This window comes from Athene noctua, chromosome 3 (assembly GCF_965140245.1).
Source record: "Athene noctua chromosome 3, bAthNoc1.hap1.1, whole genome shotgun sequence".
NCBI lineage: Eukaryota > Metazoa > Chordata > Aves > Strigiformes > Strigidae > Athene > Athene noctua.
Genome location: NC_134039.1, coordinates 58,875,441 through 58,881,868, shown reverse-complemented (window position 1 = coordinate 58,881,868; position 6,428 = coordinate 58,875,441). Strand labels below are relative to the sequence as shown.

General features: G+C 40.1%; 1 protein-coding gene across 4 annotated transcripts in view; it reads right to left on the bottom strand.

The window, feature by feature from the left end:
• Positions 1-6,428, bottom strand: part of FOXP2 (forkhead box P2) — a 444,944-nt gene that overhangs the window by 208,420 nt on the left and 230,096 nt on the right. The gene's annotated exons all lie outside the window — the stretch shown is intronic.

The window sequence follows — 6,428 nt, the reverse complement described above, 5'->3', positions numbered from 1 at the left end:
AAATATTGAGACGATTGGGCCACAGATCAGCAGTGTGGGGTCTTATGGCATGATGACAATGCTGTGAGTTGTGTCCCTCAGCATGGTACAGGGACACATGAGGGCAAGCAAGGGCACAAGAATTGTCTTGAAGGATTGTCCTGGGTAAAAGGAGTCAGTCTGGCTGGAGTGGATCCAAGGGTGAACAATCCTGTGTGCTGTCATGCTCTGTTTCCTTGGGGGGAAAAGCTTCAGGAGAAAGCCTGGGTGGGACCTAGCACAAATACAGTGAGGGTGATTCAGGGCCCCAGCAGGAAACAGAGAATAAGCCAGGCAGCCAATGCACATCACATGTGAAGTTCATGTACATGGGTTTTACTGAAAACATCTTTTGCTTCATGAATGACTAAATAAAGTCTGTGGTTTCCAGTGATGATTATGGTTGCTTCCACTAAAACCCCAAAGTCCTTTATTATTAACACGATGTCAACACTTACCTCTTTTTCTCCCTCAGAAAGTTAACAAACTATGTTACAAACATCTTCGGGGAAAAATGTAACAACTTACTAGGATTTCCATTTTCATTCTACATCAATTTATTATTTAAAAAAAAAAAAAAAGCGCCAGTAAGAATGGTTGTTTGACCATTCTGTAATTAACAGTTGTGGATGCAAACCTCTCTACCCATGTTGTGAGAGATGACTTGTAACTCCCTAAACTTGCCTCCCTCATTTGAGCGGGACGTGACACATGTGAATCCAAGATAGATCATGTTTTGTTCCAAACAGGAAGTTGCCATTATGCTGCAACACACAGATAGTCAGGAACCAACTGGTTAATAACAGTTTTTACTTACAGCATATGACCAAAGATACTAGATGAAAACCAGTAAAGTGGGCTAGTATATTCTTTAAAGTCTCTGCTTGTGATAAACTACAGATATGTTCTCGACCCAGGGTGTTCATGATACTCTGAGAGATTTTGGCAATAAAACAAACCAGAACAGGTTGGAGGGAGGGAGGTGTCTACATCTCTGCTTTAGATTCCCCCCCTTAATACTAGACATCAGTGTTTACTAGGAGAAAGCTATAACTGAAGATCTAGAGATATAAGAAAGAAGAGAGTTTCAATTCACTATTTACAACCCACTGATTAGTTGACTGGTTGTTCTTGTTCATAACCACTTATCACCAATACTCAATTCACAAAAAAAGTGTCAGTGTACCGTTCTCCAAGTAGGAAACTTAAAATAAGCACTTGAGATTTTCAAGATTTATTCCAGCAAATTAAAGAAGACATGAATAGTACTCTAAAAAAAAAAAAAAGCCGTATCAAAAGATACCATTCACATTTTAGTGAATGGCAGCCAGATAGTCTACACTATCCAGAACTGAAGACAGAATTCACAAAATCCTCTGTCATATACAAAAGATATGAAATAAGCTGGAACAATTGGTGAAACCCATCCCCTGAAAATACAGTTTAGTTTTTCAGTATGAACTGATATACCATCTGCCTCATTAATTCTGGTAATATTTACAATTCCACCAGAAAGACCAAAAAATTAGCAGATCTTTTTTTGCCTCTATCAGATTTTTCCAATTAGTGACCAGCTACGGACACCAATCTTCATTTCAAGCTGTTCTGAGAGCGTGCCAGAGTCCACTGCCAACAAGCACAAGAAGCAATCTCAGGGAAAACGTATTTTCACCAAAAACTCCCAACAGTACAACTAAAATGATTCCTCCATCCTTAATTATTAAAAGACTACCAAAACAGAACAAACTTGCAGATACTTCTTGCCTTGAGAGCTGCCAAGTCTGGCAGGTTCCCAGACTCTGGGTACATACATGCTCCCATCTCTTGCAAAGACAAAATGTCTGATGGGATAGAAAACAACATAGTTCTTTCTTGTATTCAGCTGCAAGAAAAAGGATCAGAAGTTCAATATGCTTCACAACTGCAAGGCATTGGCTCTCTGCAACTGGAGCCCCCCCCCAGGGCAGCACAGGGACATGGTCTTGGTAAATCCCAGCCCTTGTCTGCACCTGTCAAGTGGAGGATTAAGGGGTGCAGTGCTGTCCTTCTCAACATCACCACTGCTTTAATTTATCTCAGTTTGCTAGATTTGCATATGTGGGTTTTTTTCTTTTTACTTTTTAAAACAGTAGATTTCAATGTTACTGGTTCCTTCCAATGGCGTTTAATCTCCTTCCTCTCGTGACATTGATGAAGAAATGTATCACAGTCAGCAAAGCAAATCAAATGGTTTTTGAAGATCTCGCTCAAGCAAAAGTTTTGTCATCTGCTCCCACACAAAATAAGACACTCTCTGTCCTTCCTCAATGAAGGTCTGCAACGGCCTCCTCAGCTCATCTATTTTTGGCCTCATATATTGAAGCTCCATGTTCCTCATCTGAGCTCCAACTCATGGAGTTCGATTTGGTCTTTCTGCACTATTTTGGCTCTGACCTGACAGAGCATGACCTACTGAAGCTAATTTCCATCCAGAATGAGGACTCAAAGGAAAGGCTTGGAGGTCTGGATGTTACAGCTCTGAAGATTTCAAACAGTGCCACCTACCAAGTCCCAGAAATCCTCACTCTTCCCAGTCACTTCACAAAGGCTTTTTCTCTCACATATATCTCTAAAATAGCTAGGTTACACATACAAACCCCTTGTACATTGAAGAACAAATTTCTGATATATTTAAATAATAAGTTACTCCACTGCCTGTAGTAAAAAATTGCTATTTTAGTGAGGCCCACATAAACAAGGGTTTGAGCTCCCTCTGCAGGCTCCATGTCTGTAATTAACTAAGAAATGCTTTTCCCACGGCCACGCAGTCATAAACGAATAATGATGATGTGCAGAAACAAAAATGTTTTGACAGGATTTGGCACGAGACTAGTTGAAATTATCATTGACGTTGTTCCTTAAATGAGACATTTGGGGAAAATTCTGGCCTAGTATAAACAGGTGCACTCCACTGCAGCGGAAGGAGTGCCAGACGCTTCACTTTGAAATGGGTTTAGCTAATTTTGTATTAGTTGGAAGGCAATTTAAACAAATAATGATAACTAACTACAAGAGCTAGTACCTGGGAAAGCGTTGGGAGAAAAGAGTGCCATCAAGACAGAATAGCAGAGACATATATGTAAAAGATTACCTTTTAACTTTACCTAGTAAAGCAGATTATGCTACTGTACCAGGCTTACACCGATTTAGTGGTACAGAGCATCCGGAGTGTACAAAGTATTAAACTCACAAACAGACTTCTATCCCAAGTATCATCAGATCTGCACACTCAGGAGCTAAATCATCTCTAAATTTCACTGAAGCCACTATCAATGGGATTTCATACAGGATTAGGTCAGAAATGGGGACTTATTTGACATTTCAAGTCCAGTCATTAAAAAGAAACCTCCTTTTTCAAGCTAACAGCTCTTGGTTGTTTTTTTTTTTGCTTTTCACATTAGGGGGAAAAATCGGCATTTAGAGACTGCACACAATCTTGGAAAAAGATATTCAGATTACACAGTGATAAGAATATAAAAGAGAGAAAACATATTTCATAAACAGAGCTACATAACAAATGTTAAACTGAAATACGTATCTATGTTTGTAGTTTTCCTCCAACCCAACTTTTCACTGAATTTCAGTCCCAGTCTGTATGGGAGTTCAGGTGTGAAGCCCACAAGAACAGAATGTAACAATGCAGCAAAGAACTTCTTTAATAGCCTCAGACATCAGAAATACCAAACATACAAAAAAAAATTAGAAAACACAGAGATATCTAAAGATTCAGCCCACACCTTTCTCAGTGAACTAGAGAAAAATTAAAATTGTGACTAGATAGAACTCAGCTTTTTCTTGTAGAAGACACTGTTGTATAGTCACATGTTTCTCATTAATTTCTAATTGACATTCAGCCAAAATTTTCCCTGATTTCAGCTGTTTACATGTGATATTACATTCCTTTTCTATTCTTACATCTTTGAGGTCTATGCATGCTAACCTTTTTAGGTAATTGCCCTATCTTTGTACAGCAGCCTCTTAGAGGTAAAACTGCAACACACTGCAGAGGGACCTATAATCTATGGTGTGCAGAAGAGCTCTCTCTGAGGCCAGAAACAGTGTCACAGACTCACTACAGCAGCTCCACTCTGCTCAACAGTCCACAAGCAGCTGAGACCCTCTTTCTCCAACACATTTTTTTTTTTTTAATTTGTTGAGATGAGCTATATGAAAACCAGCTGGCAGTCAGATACTAGTGATGCTTCCCAGGGATCAGTACTGGCAACAGAATGGAGTGCACCCGCAGCACGTCCATGGATTGTCCCAAATCAGGAGTTGTAGAGGGGATGTGGAAGCGCTACTGGGCTGCTATTCAGTTAGCTCAATAGGCCAGAGAGTGAGATGATGAAGAGCCTCATGCACAACCTCACTAGAAACAAGTGCAAAGTATCATACTTGCAACTGGACAGTAAAACCCCACACTACAGGTGAGGAGTCAACAAGATGCAAAGCATCTTTTCAGAATGAGGACTGAGGAGTCCTGATGGAAAAAATGAACATGACCCTGCATGTACCCTTGCAGCTAAGAAGGCCAGTTGCATACTGTATTAGCAAAAGCGTAGGCATCAGGTCAAAGGGAATGGTTTATTCTCAGTTTGGCACTCGTGGCACTGCATCTGGAGTACTGTGCTATAGGCTTCTGTACAAGACACCAAAATACTATGGTGAGTCCAGCAGAAGACCATCACATCAAGGTGCTATGGGAGCCAGGACATGATTTATGGAGAGAGTTTGAGTATGGTGATTGTTCAGCCTTCAGAAGAGGTTACGTAAGGATCCCAATTCCTTTACTGTCTTCAAGGACCCTCAATGGTAAGGTGTGGAAACATGGAACCAGAGGTGCACAGTGACATGACAAAAGGCAATGGACACAAGTTGCAACACAAGAATGTCTGACTAGATGACAGGAAAAAATCCTTTATAGTGAAGTGGTCTAACACTGCAGCAGGTCTCCACCCTCAGAGAGATTAATGATCAAGTAGGAAAGATCCTATCAGCCTGACCTAAGTGTTTTGAGTGGAGCATCACATGCAGAGGGCCCTTTCTACCAAAATTCCACCAGAAGCCCGTGATTTTATGTATTAGCAATCCTGGCTAATGGATATCCTTGGATACTGTAGACATTACCTGAGACATCTCTGGCTGTCGCATGCAATGGCCAGAGGTTGTATAGAAGTGTTTGCAGAAGTTCCCTGCATGTGCACAGACCAGCCTTCTTATTCAGTGAGCATAACAATTCTGCCAAACTAAGGACAGGCCAGGTTTCCTCTGCATGCTCAGATCATTGCTTCAGTGCCCACATAGCAAGTTATGTCCCATATATTAGCCAAGACAAACTCCATGCAGCAGTGGTATGCTAAAACTGCATAGGTTGGTTCTGTGCCTCCACAGGGCTGCAACAGGACATGCAGATCAAATAATTCAGAGCTAACCTGGGTAGCTTTGCATCAACTTAGATAACACTGTTCTGGTTAAGTCCTTCTCGTTCTTACACTGATTTATCACAACGCATTGGGGCATTTGTTCCAAACGGCTTTAGATACTGTTTAAAAAAATCTACATCACCTAAAAATCTAACTAATAGTCAAACTATACATATATGTTAACTCCTTGAATCATCACCAAAACCATCTTTTTCTCACTGAAACCCTTCATGTTTGTTTTGGTTAACCAAGGCTCAGACTTAAATGGAATATTTTAGCTGTAGTAAATCATAGTTACAAATTACAGAGTTTTACATTAAGTTACAAATTCATGAACCATTAGCTACTGACCTGGTGATCTGATACCCTCCTTATAATAGAACCCACATTTTATAAAGCATTTTTCATCAGCAGGTCAGTATCATTATCCCCATTTTTTAACAGATGAAAAAACTGAGGCATAAAATAGGGAACTGATTGGATCAAGGTCATGTAGCAAGCCAGCAGCAGAGACAGGAATAAAAACAAGGTGGCCTAAGACCTAGTGCAATGTGCCTCACTGTCATTTCCTCACCCCAATGTCTCTTTTGCCTGGGTTCCTGCATTTCAATTTACCCTCTTTCGAGTGTATTAACTCACTTTGAGGCAAAAATACTCTTAATTTTCTGGTTGTGTGACTGCTCCCTCTATTGTGCTCCTTATGGGTACTCAGATAACTTTCTATATGGTTAAAATATAAAAGACATGGCAAATGAAATTATATACACATTTTCTAAGATTAATTTAATGGTGACATCCCTGTACAGATAGTTATCGTGTGCTGAAAGCTCTTCTTACTCTTTCAGAGCTGTTAGTGTTCACAACTCTAACCAATTAGTATCTTCTTTAGACTTCACTAACATACTGTTTAGTAGTACTCTGGGTAATTCATTAAATAAGAGTAGAGAT